We start from the raw sequence: 22965 nt of genomic DNA, 5'->3' as shown, positions 1-22965 counted from the left end.
CAGAAGCTTAATTACAGAATAAAAGGAGAGGCAATGCCAGGCCTCTGTCAAATGATTTATGAGAGAATCATAGATGTGTTTGTTAGAGTGGATGGATGCTGACTGTGAACATTGCCGTATTCATATTTCATTATGTCTTTGTTCTGTTAGCCCATCAGTCACCACATATCTTTATTTTTATCTCTTGTCTCTAGCAGATGGATAGATATATAATGTGGCTTTAAACGTGATACACCACCTCTCCCCTTAGTACAATCACTCTGGAGTTGAGAATGTTTTCTGTCTCCCTCAGCCGCCCGTCAGTGATTTGATACTATGCCCTACAGGCACAGCTCAGGTAATCTTCTCCATCCCACTCACAGTGGATTTGGCTGGCGGTTACAACCTGGGAACCATCAGCCACGACTCCAAGACTGACTGGTTGGAGCTCAACTAGATGGGGCGCAAGCTGCTTTTCAGGTACAAGAAACTGCGGGTGAGGCAGCAGCTCAAAGTAACGGGCTGCCTAGAGCTATGCCTGTTTGATGTGCTCTCTCTTGGGCAAAGGATGACAACCATTTTAATTGGGAATCCCTTTGGGAGCTTCTGACTGAGAAGTGACAAATTTTACTTATACACGGTGTAAAAAGATATTAAGAACACCTTCCTAATATTGAGTTTCACCCCCAATTTGCCCTCAGAACAGCCCAATTCGTTGGTGTATGGACTCTACAAGGTGTCGAAAGCATTTCACAGAGATGCTTGCCCATGTTGACTCCAATGCTTCCCACAGCTGTGTCAAGTTGGCTGGATGTCCTTTGGATGGTGAACTATTCTTGATACACACAGTAAACTGTTGAGCGTGAAAAACCCAGCAGCATTGCAGTTCTTGACGCAAACGTGTGCACCTGGCACCTACTACCGTACCCTGTTCAAAGGCAAATCTTTTGTCTTGCCCATTCACCCTCTGAATGGCACACAATCCATGTCTCAATTGTCTCAAGGCTTAAAAATCCTTCTTTGACCTGTCTCCCCTTCATCTACGCTGATAGAAGTGGATTTAACAAGTGACATCAATACTGGATCATAGACTGACCAGGTGAATCCAGGAGAAAGCTGTCTTGGAAAGGTGTTCACAATGTTTTGTACACTCAGGGCATGTTTTGCTATGGTTCAGAATTTGTTGTAAAGGACCCAGTAGACCTTGATTTCTAGTTTTGAAAGGTGCATTACTGCTCTGATTTGAGTTTCTTTGATTCCTTGCATCACTGCCTGGTCCTCTCTCCCCCTCCCTCAGCTCCACCTGTATGACGTAGAGAGCAGCATTAAAACCACGGTGTTGAGTTTCTGCTCCTACGTGCAGTGGGTTCCCGGCAGTGACGTAGTGGTGGGCCAGAACAGAGGTGACCTGTGTGTGGTACAACATCGACAGCCCAGAGAAAGCCACCATGTCCCCCCTCAGGGTGAGAGAGGGAGGTCCTGGCCAACTCATGTGCTACTGTTCCCTCACAGTAGGCCAGCTGGCAAGTCCTAGCGTCACCTCGTGGGCTGGGCTGACTCCACTACTTTCTATTTATAGACCAGACCGTGAAGTTTAGTACCCAATTCAACCCAATGTGACCGACTGTGAGCTGCTCTTCTTTTTTACCCCCCCAGCCATTCAGAAACATTCATTCCTTTCCAAAAAAAATGTTTTACCCCTTTTTCTCCGCAATTTTGTGGTATCCATTGGTAGTTAGTCTTGTCTCAACGCTGCAACTCCTGTACGGACTCGGGAGAGGCGAAGGTCGAGACCCGTGTGTCCTCCGAAACACAACCCAACCAAGCCACACTGCTTCTTGACACAATGCCCACTTAACCCGGAAGCCAGCCGCACCAATGTGTCGGCGAAAACACTGTACACCTGACAACAGTGTCAGCGTGCACTGCGCCCGGCCCGCCACAGGAGTCGCTAGTGCGTGATGTGACAAGGACATCCCTGCCTGCCAAACACTCCCCTAACCCGGACGACGCTGGGCCAATTGTGCGCCGCCCCATGGGTCTCCTGGTCGCGGCCGGCTGCTACAGAGCCTGGACTCTAACCCAGAATCTCTAGTGGCACAGCTAGCATTGCGATGCAGTGCCTTAGACCACTGCACCACTCGGGAGGCCCTAGAAACATTAATTCCTAATGCTTGTGTTCTCATTGTCCTCGACAGAGTGGCGCAGAGGTCTAAGGCACTGCATCTCAGTGCTAGAGGCGTCACTACAGAACCTGGTTCGATTCCAGGCTGTATCGCAACCGGCCGTGATTGGGAGTCCCATAGGGCGATGCACAATTGGCTCAGCGTCGGCCTGGTTAGGGTTTGGCCGGGGTAGGCCCTCATTGTAAATAAGAATTTGTTCTTGACTGACTTACCTAGTTAAATAAAGGTTAAATATTTGATTAGGCCTCGGAATGCAGAGCTATAAGGGCTGAGAATAGGGCTAACTTAGCTTCTCGGATAACGGGAATGGCTGTAAGCGAACGAGTGTTGCGCGTTTTGAGCAATACTGGCTGCTGTATCCAAGGCTCAGCCAATCGTTCACATAGCAACAGAATGCAGCGCAGCACGCGACTGAAGGAAGAAGACAACCAATTTACTAGTTACAGCATCAACGCGCCTCTGGAAAGGCAGCTTGTCAGTTACACCAGCGCGTCCCCTGAACGATAAGGAAGAGGTAACGTTAGGTGACCACCGGGACGGGGGTGAGAAGGTGATGAAGCGTACTTCATGAGCTCTAGCTGAAAAACTACTGGCATTTGGAAAGTTTGAGGTGAGGGAGAAAGTGTGAACAAGTATTCCCATTGTTAAGTATCTTCCTAGCTGGATCGAATTCTCCATAGCTAGCCAGAGAAATGTTGAGCAATGTTAGCCAACTTATCTGATCAAATAATTGAGTTTATGGTGTGAAAATTAGCTTGCTAATAAAGTCGGACAGATAACGTTACAACATCAGATGAGCTAACATTAGTAACCTAACCAATTCGCTATAGTATTGTAATGAAACAGCAATGAGCAGGTCTCAAACCCTCGACCTTCTAGCCCGAAGTCCAGTGCGCTATCGACTGTGCCCCAAAAGCATGTTCAAGCGGCAGAGTCGATATCCGCACTTATAAACCCAGGGTCGTTACATTATTAACGAACTATTCACTATCTGTTAACACATGTTTTCCCTCGACAGTATGTGGTTAATTTTCAGAATGAGAGAATTAGGTGAAAATGCTTCTTATGGCTGCAGGGGCAGTATTGAGTAGCTTGGATGAAAAGGTGCCCAGAGTAAACTGCCTGCTCCTCAGTTCCAGTTGCTAATATATGCATGTTATTATTAGTATTGGATAGAAAACACTCTGAAGTTTCTAAAACGGTTTGAATGATGTCTGAGTATAACAGAACTCATATGGCAGGCAAAAACCTTAGAAAAAAATCCAACCAGGAAGTGGGAAATCTGAGGTTTGTAGGTTTTCAACTTATCGCTTATCGAATACACAGTGGGATATGGGTCAGTTTGCACTTCCTACGGCTTCCACTAGATGTCAACCGTCTTTAGAACCTTGTCTGATGCTTCTACTGTGAAGTGGGGCCGAAGGAGACGGGAATGAGTAAGGTCTGCCATGAGCTGACCATGCGCGTTCACATGAGAGGGAGCTCTGTTTCACCGCACTTCTGAAGACAATGGAATTCTCCAGTTGGAACATTATTGAAGATTTATGTTAAAGACATCCTAAAGATTGATTCAATACATCGTTTGACATGTTTCTAATGACTGTTACTGAACTTTTTGACATTTCGTCTGCTTTTAGTGAACGTGCTTCGTGACTTTGGATTTGTTTACCAAACACGCTAACAAAAGTAGCTATTTGGACATAAATGATGGACATTACCGAACAAAACAAACATTTCTTGTGGAAGTGGGAGTCCTGGGAGTGCATTCCGACGAAGATCAGCAAAGGTAAGTGAAGATTTATAATGCTATTTAGGACTTTTGTTGACTCCACAATTTGGCGGGTAACTGTATGGCTTCCTTTTGTGGCTGAACGCTGTTCTCAGATTATTGAATATTGTGCTTTTGCCGTAAAGCTTTTTTGAAATCTGACTCAGCGGTTGCATTAAGAACAAGTTTATCTTTAATTCTATGTAAAACATGTATCTTTCATCAAAGTTTATGATGAGTATTTCTGTTATTTGATGTGGCTCTCTGCAATTTCTCCGGATATTTTGGAGGCATTTCTGAACATGGCGCCAATATAAACTGAGGTTTTTGGATATAAATATGAACTTTATTGAACAAAACATATACGTATTGTGTAACATGAAGTCCTATGAGTGTCATCTGATGAAGATCATCAAAGGTTAGTGATTCATTTTATCTCTATTTCTGCTTTTTGTGACTCCTGTCTTTGGCTGGAAAAATGGCTGTTTTTCTTTGCGGTGACCTAACATAATCGTTTGTGGTGCTTTCGCTGTAAAGCCTTTTTGAAATCGGACACTGTGGTGGGATTAACAAGAAGTGTATCTTTAAAATGGTGTGAAATACTTGTATGCTTGAGGAATTTTAATTATGAGATTTCTGATTGAATTTGGCACCCTGCACTTTCACTGGCTGTTGTCATATTGATCCCGTTAACGGGATTGCAGCCCTAAGAAGATATTATTAAACAAGTGGATTTAGGGATCAACTGTAGCTGGAGCTGGGCCTGGTTTAAGATGGGTGCCACTATATAGGTGAATGGAACACCACACACTTTCCCTTTTTCTCACTTTTTCTGGCACATTATAGAACAGATGTCCACAGGTAGAAAGTGTACAATGTGATAATGTGCAGTGTAGCCCAAATATATTGTTTTTGTTGTGTTGAACTTGTAAGACGTGTGAGTGAGGGGGAGTTATACTTTTTTTTATACTTGGTGTACGTTATTTTTGCACACATGTAGCCATGTGCACTTGATCAATGTCTATACTGGCAACTATAATAGAGCAAAAATACAATGCCTGTTTTTCATTATATTTCTACTTTAAGATGTTTTTTTCCCCCAGAGTGCAATATTTATGTGTGGTCACAAGCGTTCTATTATTATTAAGGCTGTCATGGCTAACTGCAATATTAGTGTATTGTTTATTTTCTCAAGACTTGAGTGTCATTTGCAGTAAAGTCTAGACAACAAATAACATTGGATTGCTTTCTTTTCATTTTTTAGCTGTGAGTTAGGTTCACATTAACCTATATTTCACGCACAGAGACTGATCATGTAGATTATATTCTTTGTTGTTTAAAACCTGCATTTCCCCCTAGCAGGGATTTATTTTTTGCACGTTTCAGTGAAGAAGAAAAGTCACCTTTTTGGGCCCTCACCAGTTTGCATCCCTGAAGAATGCAGTGGGTTTTTTGCAATGCATGAAAGTGGCAGCTAGTGTCAAGAGATTATTACTATACTTGTTTCTGAATTGGTTTTGATTAGATCCTCATTGTGCAACATCCATGCAAGGGTGGAATTTGTGGGTTTAAAATGCAACTATTTCGGTATGCATTCCACACTCATTTTGAAAGAAATGCTGTGTACCCTATTTGAAGTGTATGTAGTCTATTTTGACAACCAGCACTTTATTATTATTTATTTTTTGGTCGAACTGTCACCGTATAGCTTCAAAAAATAATGTGATTCTGTTGAATATGTTTTTACTTGTATTCTTTGTGGCTCTCCTGCTGTGTGTTGTCACTGGGGATCGTCCTGCTGTGTGACTCACGTGTGTGTGTCTTCCTCAGAGCCACAGCGTTCCTGGAGACTCTGGAGATGTCCTCAGAGACGGAGGACATGTGGAAAACTCTGAGCAAACTGTCCCTGGAGGCCCGCCAGCTCCACATCGCAGAGAGGTCAGCACAGTTGGGGGCCCCACACACACGCACACTCTCCATACATGCCATTGTGTGTCCCCCAAGGGTGCTAAGCAACACTAGGCTTATCTTCTAATGCAGTCTTTTCTATACCCCTCCCTCCGTTTTAACTTGTGAAAAGTGACTCGTCTCCTGTGAAGATGTTTAGCCTAGAGCAGCCCCTCCTCTCTGGTTTTCTGAGCTGTGTGTGTGACTGGGGGGCAGAAATAGTACAAAGCCAAGCAGCTCATCCAGAGCTGAGTTTACTCTGTAATACTCATGTTGAGAAGTCTCGCTCTCTTAATAGGACATTTAGCTTAAGTAAGCACCACCAGAGCAAGTTTTTGTCATTTTTCCCTTTTTATAGGCATTTTCCTTCTATTTTTGGGGGGTGAAAGTTAGATTTGACTGTAGCATGGCATCAATAATGCGGCGAGATTTCGTTATGTATGTATTTTGATTTGCATAAATGCAGGAAAAAGTTTTGTCCAGAGAGGAGAATGTAAATGAAGGAGGGTGGTTTGCTAATAAGATAGCGGGCGCAGCTTTTTAGCGTGATGCAACTTCTCTGAAAGAGCTGGTAATACAGCCGGCCCAGGTTAGAAGCCATTGAAACGTTCTTGTGTTAACCCTGGCGCTGGAGCATGGCTAAAGGCTGCTGTTTTAGAGGTTTAAAAGTTTATCTGTAAACATTTAATTTTGCTGCACCCTCATTGTCCCATAAGCCATTTTTGTGTTTCTTTTAGGTGCTTTGCTGCCTTGGGGGATGTCTCAAGTTCGCTTTCTGAACGAGACTAACAATATCGCTGACCAATATGTACGTATTGTAGTGTGTGTTGGTCTCTCCCCTTAGTAGTGTTGGAGGCTCTAGTTTGGGTCCACTTGAATGCTCTGTTGGAGGAAACCCAATCCAGGTGTTCCATCTGGGCTACAAGGCTGAGCTCTGAGTGTCTGTTGGGGCCCCTGTGTGGGTTTCTCTGGCCCCTGGAGTGTGGGCAGCTGGCACACTGCCCCCCCCCCCCCCCCCCCCCCAGCCTGGCACCCCTGTCTGCACAGCTGCTCCCTGGCTGGCCAGGCCATTCAGTCAATCCATTACATCACTCAACTCCGCTGAGTTACTAAACCCCAGTAATGCTTATCACACACACACACCTGTTAGCCATTGTTGCAGGGGTCTGCTTGCTAATGCATAAGTCTGCACCAGTCTGCTAGAAAGGACATTCCATTTAGTTGATATTACCTGTATGTGACACTTGTCTTGTCTAATCTCCAGGGTGTTGATGGTACAGAGTTCTACCAAGTCAAAGCACGCCTTGCCATGCTGGACAAGAACTACAAGCTGGCAGAGTTGTACTATATGGAGCAGGTAAGAGAACATGAATCTGGAGAGTTTGGTCTGAGACTTGCAGAGACTCCCAGCCTCATGTATAATTAAGTGTTGTGTGCTCTACAATGCCATTGAGGTGCTGGAAATGTATCAGGAGCTTCACATGTGGGACGACTGCATCACTGAGGCCAAGGTAAACCAGTACTGAGAGACTGGCGTACCCTGGAGTAGCCAGTACTCATGGACTTTGAACTAGACTCAGTCTCTTGTCTTCCCAGGGCCACCCAGAGCTGAACAACCTGCAGTCACAGCTACTACCAGTGGCTGATGGAGACCAACCAGCATGAGAAGGTTGGTGAGGTCAAAGAGGGGGAGGAGGACTTCATGGGCGTCGTCAACCTCTACCTCAAGGTGGGCCTACCAGCCAAGGCCGCCCCAATTGAGTTCTATGAGAGGGTGGGTGTCATGACCACTGCAAAGTCACACAGCGAACTCAACGGCTGCCGTTAACATTACACTAGGCCTCTTCAAGACAACATGGCTTGTCTTCCAGCGACAGTGGAGAAGTTAATGAGATGAGATTAGTGGTTGTTTAGATCCCCTCTCCGGTGCTCCTGATGGAGAAGTTCTGAGGGACTTGGCTTGATTGTCTGGCAATGTGATTTGTGTGTGATGGATAAGTTGGCTTGTCTTTTGTGAGGCAGCAGAAGTTGGTGCAGAGAGAGACAGATGTGCAGTGTTCTAGCTCTGTGTACACCCTGAGTCTCAGTGCTGATTAAGATCTTACTCTGGGCCATGGGTGACTCCTCAGAACAGATGTCAGGGAAGGTGTCTGTGCGTCTTAATAAAGGATGTGCTGGGAGGGATATTAGTCAGCCCTCTGTTTTCTCTCTGTTTCTCTCTCCTCAATCTTTCACTCTTCTCTCTCTCGCTCTGTCCACTTTTCTCCTAGTTTCTCTCTGTTTCTGTGTCTCTCTCTCTCTGTTTTTGAACCATCTGGTTATGGACCAGAGGTCCTGAGATGCTCTAAGTGACTAAATGAGAGGGAGGAAGTTGAACTGAAACTAATTAACTTTTTTCTCCCCTATCATCAGGGAGGAGATCTGTTTGAGAAGATCAGGAACCACCAGAGGGCTCTGGACTGCTACCACAAGGGCCAACGCCTTCAGGAAAGGTAGGCCTGACACAGCAGGTGGAGGTTAACATATTCATTAACATCACCTATTGGGTACTGTTATGTATTAGTTCTTTAGTTGGCCCAATCTTGATGGTGGGTTTTATACTGGTTTAGAGAATTATACTGGTTTAGAGAATTAATTGCAAACTATATTGATGTGAATAACTGGGACGTCTTTCCCTGAGGGTAGTTGTGGAGCTGGCTCGTGTTGCCTTCCCAACTGACGTGGTGAAGCTGGAGGAGGACTGGGGAGACTACCTGGTCCAGCAGAGACAAATGGACGCTGCCATCAACCATTACATCGAGGCTGGGAGAGTCAGCTCTGCTGTCTCCCCATAAGTTAATCCAACCAGGGAGGAAGTGATATAGAGAGAAGGAAAGAGATGAAAGGAGTGGGAGACAGGAGGAGCTGGTGTGAGGGGTTTGTTTATAAAGTGAAGTGAATGATTAATTTCCTGTGTAATCAAATGGAGGTGTTGTTCATTAGGCAGCGCCAGGGCTTCAGTCCCCAGGGCAGGCTGCTGTAGATAGAACACTGGATGCTAATTGGATGGCTGGCCTTCTGTTAATACTGTGGGGGTCTGACTGACTGGCAAAATGGGCCTCGGTAAAGCTCCATCTCCTACTAATCACATACTGCTGGGAATCAACACATAGGAATCAAATAAAGAAATAACCAATAAAAGTTGATGTGTGGAGTACTTTGACAGGATCCTGACATTGGGTAGTGCCAGCCTAGTCTTAATTGCTCCCTGGCTGGGCTGGGCGTAGCCTATTAGTTTCTCCATGGGGATGAATAAGGTTGCTTTGTATTGTATTCTTTGATTAGTTCAATGTCCTTCATTGGTGCAAACGCTTCATCGACCCCTTTGCTCTCCCCCTCCTCTCCTACCCCTTTGTTATCTCTCTATCATAGTTGTTCCTCGAAGACCATTGAGGCAGCTGTAGGCGCTCGCCAGTGGAAGGCGGTCCATATCCTGGAGTTACAGGAAGACCGGTCAGGAGGGAAGTACTACCTGAAGATAGCCCAGTACTACGCCTCCAGCCAGGTGTGTGAGGACAGAGTGATGGAGAGAGCGGGAAGGGAGGAGTTGACCGCAGCCTCATTCCAACTGTTCTGATGAGTCAGGGACCTAGCAACCTGGCAGCTGGCGATGTCTGCTTTTTCCAGACCAGACTCCATGCTGCCTCTGTGCTGCGTGAGCAGCGTGTTTGCAGAATTTAATTAAAGTAGCGATGCAGTACTTTGAGTGCTGGAATCCACAGAAATTCATGCATCTCTCTCTCTCTGTGGGAACCCAGGTTGCAGAGCCCCTGTTTGTGAAGAGAGACCACATCAAAGATGCGATTGATATGAGCCTGCTCCCACCCACCGTGAACATAAGGTATGTATCCTCAATGTCCCATCTCGTCATCTGGCTCTCCCAGTTTCAATTGCCAGGGGGTTGATTGAAATGGGAAACACTGCTGTGCTTTCTATGTTTAGTTGTAGCAGGCCTGTGTGTTCTTTTTAAAGTGGGATTTAGAGTGAATTGTGGTGGGAATCAAAGTGAGTTAGTGATCTGGCTAAACACACAAATTGTCACCTACTTTGTAAACAACAGGTGTGGACTAACAGTGAAGTGCTTACTTACAGGCCCTTCCCAATAACGCAGAGATAAAAATATTAAAGCTTATATCAATTAATCAAGTGTATTTATAAAGCCCTTTTTACATCAGCTGATGTCACAAAGTGCTATACAGAAATACAGCCTAAAACCCCAAACAGCAAGCAATGCAGATGTAGAAGCACGGTGGCTAGGAAAAACTCCCTAGAAAGGCAGAAACCTAGAGAGGAACCAGGCTCTGAGGGGTGGCCAGTCTTCTGGCTGTGCCGGGTGGAGATTATAACAGTACATGGCCAAGATGTTCAAATGTTCATAAATGACCAGCAGGGTCAAATAATAATCAGTGGTTGTAGATGGTGCAACAGGTCAGCACCTCAGGAGTAAATGTCAGTTGGCTTTTCATAGCCGAGTTAGACAGCAGGTGGGGTAGGAGAGAGTTCGAAAACAGCAGGTCCGGAACAAGGTACCACATCCGGTGAACAGGTCAAGGTTCCATAGCCACAGGCAGAACAGTTGAAACTGGAGCAGCAGCACGACCAGGTGGACTGGGGGCAAGGAGTCATTAGGCCAGGTAGTCCTAAGGCGTGGTCCCTGTGTTCCGTTCTTCCGGGAGGGAGAGAGAGAGAGAATTAGAGGGAGCATACTTAAATTCACGCAGGATAAGACAGGAGAAATAGTCCAGAGATATAAATATAATAACACAATGCATAAATCTAACTTGGCTATGTAGGGGGTTGATTGATTGTGTGTCCTAGCTGGCAGCGAAATGTATGACCCGGAGGACGTGTCGGCTCTGTACATCAGCCGAGCCCAGGACCTGGGGAGAGAGGGGAAATACAAGCAGGCAGAAAGGTAACCTCTCTCATGACCCTGTAAAACAACACATTTCACTGTACCTATCCTGTGTATGTGACAATGAAACATATTTTATGTCATGTCCACTCCCTCTCTTCTTCCTCTTTTCCTCTCTCTCCCTCCCTATCATTCATTACCCTCTGTTTTACACCTGTATCGACCACAACCCTGCTGCCAAATTCATGATGGATTTTATCACGTCAAAGGCAAAGTTTTCCGACATTGGGTTATAGGGCCCTGCTTATATTTCACTCACATCCAGAAAATTGTCAGTTGCAGTTCAGGTCAAGGTCCGACTACAACAAATTGACAAACAAAAGTGTTCATTTGCCGTGCACTGATCGCAAATTGGACTTTAATAAGGTCTGTGCTGTGTTGTGTCGACCTCCAGTCTATCTGCCTCAAAAGGAGCCTGTGTCTTTCCATATTAGACAGAGTAATCTCCCTCACGCTGCAAGCCTGCCACAAAGTCAATATGTCACCATGTGCCCCCAACTCTGTCATCTCAATACTTGCCTCGCTTATTGATCTCTCCTGTGAGAAATGTGGAGTAACATTCATCAGTAAAGGGCAACTTCATTTTTTTGAGGTGAAATTCTATTTTCTTCTGATGCCTAATTTGCAGTTTATGTATTCAGAGATTAAGAATTACTCAATCTCCATGCATAGCAATGCAATCGTGTGTGTGTGCCTGGAATATGTCGCAAACAGGCTGTTTGCGACAGTGGAGAAGCCGGACCTGGCCATCGCTATGTATAAGAAGAATAAAATGTTTGACGACGTGATTCGCCTGGTGGCCAAACATCACCCAGACCTACTGGCTGACACTCACTTGCACCTGGCCAAGGTCAGCGATAGGGGGCGCTGTCCAAAGAGAAAATATAAACATCTTATGGGTATTATTCTGAAAAATTCTTATGAGAGAGGCTCAAGGTGATTTAGATTAATCAGGTTAAGTCTGAGTTCCCTATCTATTCCAAGAGTTGGGGACAGAGTCCAGGTTTTCAGAAGCAGAGTACCACTATATGGAGGGCCAGGAGTGGAAGGCTGCAGTCAACATGTAGTGTCAATGACATGTGGGAGGGGGCCTACAGGGTACGTGTCCACACCACTAACAAAGTTGACCTGAGAGTCCATGATACAGTGAGTCTGTCAACAGCAGGACTGTGTGATTGTAACATCCCTGGCTTGGCCTGTATCAAAGACAGTGGTCTGTGCTAACAGACAGAGCAGAAGTAGCACGGGGTGGATGTGTTACGCTGCAAGACCTCTCCTAACACTCTAACAACATCCTCACCTGGCTGCAACTGTGCTACTTCTGCGCCCTCCTTTCTGGCCCGCCATTGGACCAATATAGAGGCACATAAATGCACATCCTCTTTATTTAACACTTAATTGTACAGTAATTTATTAAGAGCTCCAGTATCTAACTCTCTGTATGTAGCTGTTTCACTCTCTCTTGCTCTTCTCTGTGCTGTGAGATGATTGATGGTGGGAGCTTCTGGCATATTAATCAGTTGTTCCTGCTCCTCTTCCATGCGTGGCAGGTGGTGAGCAGCCAGTGCTCATAAGCAGGTGGCCTACCTGTGGGCCAAGAGTCTGGGAGGGGAGGCTGCCGTCAAACTGCTCAACAAGTTTGGTCTGCTGGAGACCTCCATCGGCTTTGCAGCAGACGACTGGTGAGTAGATCAATGCACTGGACTACAATTTACTGTACTGCCTGGAACCTCAAGCTCTTCAATATCGTCATGTTGACAAAGTGATGAAGAATCTCCCTGCAGTTAAATTCTGATCACTGGGAGGTACTTGACGAAGTATCTGATGTTTCTGTTCTGTGATTGACACAATACCAAGCCTGCTTTATATTGCCCAACAAGTTTGAATTTTAAAACATTTATTTCATAGTCTGAAGCATTCAACAGGACACAAGCTATTGAGACCTTCCCCATTCATTCCTATGCGAGGAGTCTGTTGGTGCTGTACAGTAGATTGTGGTCATGATTCTTCTCTTGTCCTCTCAGCTCCTTTGACTTTGCCTGTGAACTGGCTCGTCTATCCACCAAGAACACGATCCCTGAGCCACCTGAAAAACGCCTTAATGTTGGAGGATCAGGTATAATACCACAGCTTATGCAATCCCAACATACAGACACGCTCACACCACAACACCTCCTCATCCTAACAATCACACACTCAAGGTTACTCTGCAGCTTGCATCAGCTCAAAGATTAATACAAAATTCTCCATTGCCGGCCCAAATTTGTGTCTGAGCGCTGTTTCCGCAGCCATTAAATGTCACGCATGCATTAGTAATCCCTCCAACGCCGAGCACTGAGCTGTGATAATGTTTCATTTTTCAAGGGCAAGTTCACCGAAGCCGAGACAGAGTTCATCAAAGCGGGGAAGCCAGAAAGAGGCGGTGCTGATGTAAGTATATCAGGAGGAGTTATTCACCAGCTAGCAAGAGGTGCTGGCATGTGTCCCCTACAGAAGTCAGAGCTTCAAGCCTTCCTTAGTAGACTTCAAACGGAGCGCCGGTGCCAGCACAGCCCTTTCAGAACTTCCCCTCACTTCTCTGTACGTTGGTTATAGACCACCTAATAAGTGTGTGAGATGTGGTGCAGGCAGGTTTGGTTGGAGGGGAGCTCAGCTCTCACTAACATGTAGCTGAGGAACGCTCAGCCCCGTTCTCTTATATCGAGGCGGAGTTGACTTTTGATAACTGGTCGTGTGATTTGCTTTGTTTGCCCTTCCGCGCGTGGGGTGCTGAAATTCATACTTTTAATAAACTTTTTGTGAATAAAACCAGACTTTTTTGCTCGTTAGCTGGGTTTCAATTAAGTCTGTGCTATCCGGTACCCTTGGGACGTCCTAACCGTAACCATTTAAAATGTAAACTTTAATGGGGTTGGGGTTAGGTAAGGATTATGATTAGGGCAAGAGTAGGGGTTACGGTTAGGGTTTAGGGTAGGGACGTCCCAAGGATCTTGAATTGCACAGAACCAATTGAATCTCAGGTTACAACCATAGCTGTACAGGACAAACATGGGTACAGGTAACCGTATTCAGATATCGATATCAGAGAACGGAGTTGAGCATTCTTCAGCTCGTAGAGGAACTGGAGCCCTGAGCCAGTTTGATCTCTATGCTGTAGAGAGTATAGGATGGGAGACCTACAGTATTAGTGCTACTGGAAGATAACATCATGAGTCACGTTGTCTAGTTGATATCAGCTGGAGCGCTTTAATCTGTTAATATCAAGTATTTTAGAGTGTTTGCTGTCTTCAATTTGAGCAATAAAACAGTTGAACTTGGAGCTATAACAAAATGAAGAGGGAGGTTAACTCCTAGCCGGGTGTGTCCCTTACAGGTACGTCCATAACCAGGACTGGGTTAGAGCCCGGAGGGTGGCGGAGGTCAACGACCCAGACAGTGTGTCAGATGAGCTGGTGGGCCAGGCCAAGTTCTGTTTTGAACAGAAAGACTTTCACAAGGCTGAGGCCTTCCTTCTCTGGCCTCCGAGGCCAGAGCTGGCCATTTAAGTAACACAAAGTAAGAGACTGTCTTTGTGTTTGAACTAGGCAGAACTGACACTCCAGACTCCTAATTGACAGTCAAGAGCTGACAGGGTTGGTTTGAAAGAGGACTTTGGAGATGTGAATGAATCAAACCATTTGACTCAGATTATCCTCAGTGAGGTTGAATACTTTAAATCAGGAATTATTTCTGTCATTTAAAAAAGAAACGGTTACATTTATGCAAGAAGCCACAGTGATTATATATATTATATAGTGAGCCTTCATTCTTAATCGGAGGGTTCATATTCTAGTCAATTCATTATTCTCTGTTTTCTGGAAGTCTGGCGGTAGCTTTACAGAGAACACTACAGGTTAAACAGAATGCAATGCTCCGTAATGTTTTCATTCCATTATTCCCACTTTGTTTGGCTGGATATGCTTCAGAGTTGGATGCCCCCTGGTACTGAGTGCTGCTGTTGTTGGTGTTTTGTTGTCTTAGGACGCGGAGATGTGGAGTGATGCCATGCGGATCTGTAAAGGGTACCTTCCCAACAAGCTGAGCGTCCTTCAAGAGGAGTACGAGAAGGAGGCTGCCAAGAAGGGCTCCCAGTGAGCAAGACTCACTCAAACATCTGTGTTTTTACCATCCTTTTTCCTGGTTATTATCCCATTTTTAACATGTTTGTTTGTGGCTTTGGAGAGGCAGAGAAAACGTGTCTCAACGTTGCATGTTAACAGAGAAGGAGAAGAGAAACTCATGTACACACACAGTTTGTGTCGTGGTCTGTTATTAATCTAGATGTGCATTGGGTTGATTCGTTATTAAACATTGGCAGCTTTTTATCCTGAATTAAATCCATAATGAGCAGCTCATTAAAGTGCAGACACGCAGGGCCTCCGTCAGTCTCCAACCATCAGCTCCCTGCTTTTAATGACTTGTGGGAAAAGATCAAAGCCTCCGTCATAAAGAAAGGGGGGGAAAGGAAGAGAGACATTTATTTTGCAGTCTTTAGTTCAGTTCCTAATTGAGAGTAATTCAGCCCTCTGATACTGTCAATCATGCTCAATTGAGAGCCAGAACACTCTAACACATGTTGCCATTCACTTTGACTCTTGTCTCTGTCTTATAACATCACAAGGGTTGAGTTTGTAACGCATGGGAGGAGAGGGAGAGAGATAGGATTTTAATGAGAGAAGTGTGCGCTGTGTATTCTTGTATTTGCCTTCGAAGCCTGAATCCTTAATCGCAGACAGACATGTACTGTATTCTGTCTGTTCTTAGAATGGGCTTCCAAGTCTTATGTTCTAGTTCTGTTATTCCCTTCACTTCCATCTGGTCCGTTAATCACCAATGCGTCTCAGTTATATCTAATTCATAATGCCAAGGAGGACATGTAAATGTCTTACTGACGTGTGTTCTGTCTGTGTACGGAGGGGTGGAGCAAGCTGGGGAATGGGAGCAGTCTGGGGAGTACGCCCGCGCCGTGGAGTGTTACTTCAAGGTTAAGGACTCCACCAACGACCTCCTCGTGGAGAAGTGCTGGATGAAGGTACACAATGGAGCCCCAGGACTGACGATGAATGTCACTATAACACAACCCACACATGCTGTCCTTACAACCCGACTGGTGTAGTGTCATTTGTGTTTTTGGTTATGAGACAAGCCTCTATCTGTGGCCCTGGATGGACACTCGTGCCGTTTCATATTTCCTGTGTATTTCTGTGCCACTGTCTGTGGCCGTGAGTGTAGCGCCTCAATGTTTCCTGTGTGTGTGACCTCCCCCAGGCTGCTGAGTTGGCCATCAAGTTCCTGACCCAGGAGAGGGCTGTGGATGTGATCCACGCTGTGGGCCCTTGCCTCACCCAGCTCAGGAAATACAGTGCTGTGAGTCACCGCACACTTCCTGCTGTGGCTCCCTCAATACTAACGGCCTCTTGATATTGATCATTCAGTGTTATTTTGTACAGGCATGGTTTCAGGCTACTGTATGTCAACTGGTATGTGGAAATTCTATTGAAGTAATTACAGAAATTTCATGCTATTTAGAAAGTTTATTAATATTGATTTGACATGGAGTGTGGAAGACAGGTGTCCAGTCAATGATTGCCTCGACGGGACCATTATGTGCATGTTCATAGCTAGTATTGAACAAATACAGTATGAATGTTCATCTTTCAGTCCTTCAAAATGTTTGAGGTCAAATAATCTATGTTGTCTTTTAGAAAAATTCTGTGAGAAATATTTAGGGGTCGTAACTACATGCAACAGGTTTCATCAATCTAAAGGTGTGGAGGCCGCTCTGCCAACGGAAAGCGAGTGTGTTGATAGAAAAAGACGAGGCATCCCATGTTTTATGCCTATTCTCTGGCGTCCTTCAAGCATTCTTTTTCGATGCCAAATGTTTTATTTTCCTCAGGCGGCTGAGCTGTACCTCAGCCTGGACCTAATTAAGGAAGCCATAGATGCATTCATCGAGGGAGAAGAATGGAACAAAGCCAAGAGAGTGGCCAAGGAGCTGGATCCAAGGTGAGCCTGTCTACAACGCTGCCTGGTCGCCCCTGACAACAAGCCTATCCGGTTAGAATACCACCTCTGTCATTAGGCTACAGCTAGGGGAAATCAGTGTGTCAGTCAGAGGCCTCACAGACATCAGTCAGCTGCTGCTGCTCCCAAAAACCAGAGAGACGGAGGAAGATTTAGTGAATGGGATTTGATTCCTTTTATCTATTCTGCATGTTGCATTATAGTCATTTAGGATCTCATCCAGAGTGAACGACAGTAGCTAACTAGTTGTTTATTTTGTCAAAGTCGATTTTATTAGACATTGTTTGTCAAATGTACACGTTTTGACTTCGCTTTGTCTCAGCATCCCTGTTTGTTTCAGAGCCTTTATAAAGCGTATATAATCAACGGCTGTCTGTCTGTAGGGAGAACAGAACCGACTCCTTCAGACAATGAGAGCTGCTGATGCTCCATAGGCTCCCACTTATTACTATCGTCCTTTTAGTACAGTACATTTGTGCTGTGATTTGTCTATCTAGGGAGTATTACATGGTTACATCGCTTTCTTGTACTCCAGCTCCTGAACAGTCATTATAGTACATAATAGAGGACAATGAAGGACATTTAACTTTTCTTCTGCATTGTGTGTCTGTCTATTCATGTAGGTTTGAAGATTATGTGGACCAGTGATAGAAACAACATTTGACAAACCAAGGCAAAGTGGATTCGGTGAGGAGCTACAATTTAACGCAACTACGTATTGCAAATAATAAGCCTGTTTTTAAGTAATACTAACTCAGCAAGTACCGAATAACTTGCAATATTATGTGTATCCAATGATATAAAAAAATATATTTTGATTTCAGTAGAAAATCAGGAAGGGAAGTGTCATTGTGTGGTGGTGTGCTGTAAGATACCTTTCATGTCAGTGTGCCCACCTCTAATTCCTCAACTCTCTGCCTCCTCCTCACCTCTTTCTCTGCTCTCCTACTATTGGGAGGAGACCATTGAAATGGTGGCCTAGGTTCCATCCACTCAGAAATAAGAGCAAAATAACAAAATGGATCCATATTCCCAGTCCTTGCTCTCTTTGTTATGCCACATTAGACTGGCTCAGTGGCTCTGACTTCTCTAGTTGAATGATGATGGAAAAACTCCTGCCTGTGAAACGTGAATGGCAGATTTCGAAGGACGTGTCACTGTGTGTATTGTCTGCATAATGCACCAAAGACTTCATAATGTGGGTGTTTGTAACCGTCAGGCTAGTTTTAAAAGCATGTTTCAAAGTTTCTGGATGCTAGCTATTACAAGGCTTCCATTGCCTTGTAAACCTACTGAAAGGCTTCCATTGTTTAAAAAAAAAAAAGTTGTTCTGTAAGTGTATACCATATTAGTAATTTGTGATATTCTCTAATCCTAGCTGGTAGGAGTGGATGTCATGGCAGCTCTGGACATGTATGCTGAGAGAGGCCAATGTGCGAAGTGCATAGAGATCGCCTCTAAACAGGTAGTGACTCAACCATCAACACTCTTGCTTTAGTTTTATTGTCTTTCATCCTTATTTTTATGTTTTCAGTTTTATTCCATGACCATTTTTCTTTTTAATATTTGTAGAATTACAAGATTCTTCAAGTGTGTGTGGACTTGTACGCCGCCCACCTGATCAAGGAGGGAGATGCGGAGAAGGTGCCCCAGCCAACACCCAGAACTACAAGATGTTCCTGGACCTGCTGAGCCTGTTATGTAGAGACAGCGCTGAGTCCTTCCGCATGTGGGCCGACTTGAGAGACGTAATGCTGCTGCTGATGAGTACAGGTCCAGAGGGAGACAGGAGACGATAGTGACAGGTCACAACGTACTGTATAGCAACCACTCGTATTGGCCCAATGCGTAGTCTCTGTGTGTAGTTGCTATGTAATGACAGTTTTAAAGTAGTGAGTTTTATTTTTAATAGTCTCGTTGTCTATCTGTTTGCAGTGTGAGAAGCTGACCAACTCTTTGAGCAGATGCTGCTGATCTCTCACTAACGCGCCAAGGGGTTGACCAACTCTTATATACACTGAGTGAACAATCATTAGGAACACCTGCTCTTTCCCTGACATAGACTGACCAGGTGAATCCAGAGCTATCATCCCTTACTGATGTCGCTGGTGACCATAAGTGGTTTATGTGAGAAGTAGAGGCCAGGAATGTTTTACTCAGTTACCCTCACAGGTAGGCCTACATTATATTGTGTTTTTATGCAACTTTTTTGGGACATAAAATTCATCAATAGGATAATAACTAGTTAAAAGATCACATTTGGGATGTGGTTAATGATTATCCCAATAGGGTAAATGCAGATAGGCAACCCCATGCTTCAGCCTATTTATTAGCTTTTTGCTGCATCAGTTGCATACCTGATAATATGGACCATGCATAGGCTATAAACATGGCCCAATATGTTAACATAATTTAACACATTTTTACCAATGTGTTAATGGGCTCATTTCTGGAAGTGGAAATTATATTTTAGATGGTGGCAGCATACTTTTATTTTCATTCATTTTTGAGTAGAACGTCCTTCTGCATTGTGTGTATCTATTCATGTAGGTTTGACGATTATGTGGACCAGCAATACAAACAACACTTGAGAAACCAAGGAAAAGCGGTTTCGGTGAGTAGCGACAGTTTTGAGTGTGTCAAGAACTGTAACGCTGCTGGGTTTTTCACGCTCAACAGTTTCCTGTGTGTATCAAGAGTGTTCCACCACCCAAAGGACATCCAGCCAACTTGACAACTGTCGGAAGCCTGTTTTTGTATAGTGTTGGCTGTGGTACACACTCACTTCCGATCTCTCTCTCTCCTCTCCACCCCTCTCCCTATCTTTCTGTAGGTCAGTGTGGCTGCCAAGCTGTCTATCTCCCTGCTGCGCCACACAGAGTTTATCCCAGCTGACAAGGCCTTCTACAAGGCGGGCATGGCTGCCAGGGTATGAACTGCTCGTATGAGCCTCGGCCAATCACGGGAGGCGGGGGGGTTGGTGTTGCTGTAGCCCCCTGGGAACTACTCTGATCAAAGTCACCTGAGTCTGTGCTCCTGGTAGGGCCGCTGGAGGTGTTATGAATAATGTTGTGCTCAAACAGCAGTATGAAGTACCTTAGCTTATCGCATCGTCAATGTTCAGAATTACATTTTTGGGGAAAATGAACAAAAATGAAATCATTTTGGAAAATGTCAATCTCTCCCAACTCGCTGAACTATTGATTCTCTCTACAGGCTGTGGGCTAGGAGAACATGGCCTTTATCTTCCTGAACCACTTCCTGGATCTGTCTAATGTGAGTCCCCACTCCGCTTTACCTCGGGGTTTCACCTCAACTTGACCGAAATCTGCTGACTTTTTCAGTCAGCATAAAAACTTCACACGTAGCTTATATGATAGATGACAATCTATATTTCATCATATAAACAGTGAGTAACTGTCCCGACTCAAACATTTTCTGTATCCATTGTTTTAATTTGAACGTTTGAAGATGAAATAATGAATGAATGTTGTCTTGATACCTGTTGTGGTATTTCCAGGGGATAGATGAAGGGAATCTGGACCACTCTGATTTCCAGGACACGGACATCTCTGACGAGCTTCCTGTCCCTGCTAAGCTACACGTCACTAAGGCACAAGTCGATATTGTTTGGTTTGCTGTGTCGTTATGTCTTACAACATGACATGTCTGAAATTTTGCTGTGTTATAACTGTCCTGTGACAGTGTTAGCTTGATAGGTCTATATCATGATGTTGTTGGCTTAGCTACAGTATATTACTATTTAATGAGGTGCGTAATGTTGCTGTTGTGTGACTGTCCTGTTATAGTCTTATGATGACACTAGGCTGTGATGGTGTTATGGTATGAGACTGTTGTTGATGTTGTCATATCCCAGGATGCCCAGCGTGAGGAGATCCGTGACTGGGTGTTGACGGTGTCCATGGACCAGCGGATGGAGAAGGTGCTGCCCAATGACGAAAGGGACACCTACGACGCCTCTCTACCGGCAGCCAACACCGGCATCTGCTACCTGCCTTGCGTTATCACAGGTGGGTGGGAGAAACCCCTTACAGAGCACCTTACCCTCTCCCATCTCTATGGCATTACCCCAGTGTCTAGGACTGTACCATCTACTCCAGGGGTGTGAAAAGTCTTGGGTGTGTCTGTGTGAGGGGGCTATTGTTGGAGAGTCTTTGACCTTAATTAAATATTTTATAATTGCCATGTTATTCTTGTAATTTGCTTAGATTCACAAAAGTACATATGAACCCCAACATTTTGTTCTTCAACCTAACTAGTTGATGGCATACATGTGTATACTGTACCTGTAAGCAAAGCAGAGGTGCTTTCTCAGAGGCCTGCACCAGTCATAACATTACTGACAAGACACAGGTGCATATAACCTGGTATATAGTATGTAAAGATGCAGTGCTATCCAGAGATGCAGGGACTGACTGGCATCCCACAACACCCAGAGGACTGTGTTGTGTTCAGGGAGGCAGTTAGCAGACCCACGTACGATGGCAGACCTGTTAATTGGTTGGCTAAACATACGACTGTAATGAAAGCTCTCTCTCTCTCTCTCTCTCGCTCTCTAAACCCAGGCTATCCGGTCTTGTGGAATAAGATTGAGTTCAAAGGACCTGGCAAGGCAGCTAACAAGGACGACTGGAATACATTCGTAATGGCCACAAGGGTAAGAAGGGGGTTTGTTATGTTAGACCTGGAGACTGCATCACTGTGCTTATGACTTCCTCTGCTGATTTAGCTGCTAGTCAATCAGCCATCACCCACATGAAACACTGGGTTTGATTTAGAATTTATCCACACTTTTGATCGCAGGCACTCATGCAGGTTTAGAATGTACAACATGTAGGGTTGCGTCTTAGAGAAGGGCCCATTTTCCTTTGTGTTTCATCCTTCCTGTGTGTGATTTGGATTACAGTGTGATTTAAGTAAATGGACTAATGTCCACAGAGATTTAAAGACTGGCTTATTACACGTGTGTGTGTGTATATATATATATATATATATATATATATATATATATATATATATATATATACACACACACACACACATACGTGTGATCTGATATGTGATTGGCTAGTCTGTGTGTCCTCCTCTCAGACCACTCACAGCCCGGAGTGCCAGGATTTACTGAAGTTTGTGAGTCTGGCGTGGCGGACTCCCCACCTCCGGCTTCTTCCACTGACAGGACCAAGATGCTGAAAACTCCATCTTCGTCCAGTGTACCTCATACCCATAACTACAGTAACTTACCATACCGTACACTGCTTAGAGCCTCTGCCTACTTCTGAGTTATTTAATCCATCCTCTCCATCTCTGGTTTGGTTTTAGCGTTGAGCAGTTCACATCATTCCATAACAATAGACTGTTGAGAAGACCTGTTGTGTTACTGCGCCATACATTTCTGCAGCGCTGACATCAGCACGGTCCTTACTGGCATCCCATTGGTCACTTAGTCCTTGATGTCAGGATTCTGTGTCACCATGGGGATGTCTGTAAAGTTCAGCAGAACATTTCTCTTCTCCTCTCTGTCCTGTTTTACCTTTGAATGTGTGTTCATTTTCACCTATGTTCCTGGTACTGCTGAAGGACTGGAGTAGGCTACAACCAAAGTGGGTTTTTATTTAGTTGAGGGACTTCAAAGATGCCTTTACACTTCAGGTGATGTATCTTCATAATCAGAAGTGCTGTTATCTGTAATAAGTGTGATGTGTTCTAAAAGCAAAGTTCCTGTGTGATAGGAGAATTTGACATAATGCAATTTAGAATACTGTTGGCTTCATGTATTGTTGGATTAAATGCAGATTTGAATGTATTTCATATGTTGGAAATATAGTTAAATAAAAAATATTCTGCATCAATTTCTTCTAATACTCAGGTCTTGGTTATTAGAGCTTTAATATAAGTAAATACAAGGCCACCTAGAAAATGGGAGAACTGTTAGGCCCCATTCTTTTACTCATTTAGTTGTGTGTTCAACCAAAATGACATTTAGTTGTGTGTTCAACCAAAATTACATTTAGTTGCTGAACAGAAAAGGTAGACCACACAGC

General features: G+C 44.6%; 1 pseudogene; it reads left to right on the top strand.

Moving 5' to 3' along the window:
* The first annotated feature begins 436 nt into the window (after positions 1 to 436).
* LOC120023983 lies at positions 437 to 22773 on the top strand (annotated as a pseudogene).
* Positions 22774 to 22965: the final 192 nt, after the last annotated feature.

Source organism: Salvelinus namaycush, chromosome 29, assembly GCF_016432855.1.
Source record: "Salvelinus namaycush isolate Seneca chromosome 29, SaNama_1.0, whole genome shotgun sequence".
NCBI classification, from domain to species: domain Eukaryota; kingdom Metazoa; phylum Chordata; class Actinopteri; order Salmoniformes; family Salmonidae; genus Salvelinus; species Salvelinus namaycush.
The sequence above is the reverse complement of the archived record's forward strand: the minus strand, read 5'-3'. Positions and strand labels throughout refer to the sequence as shown.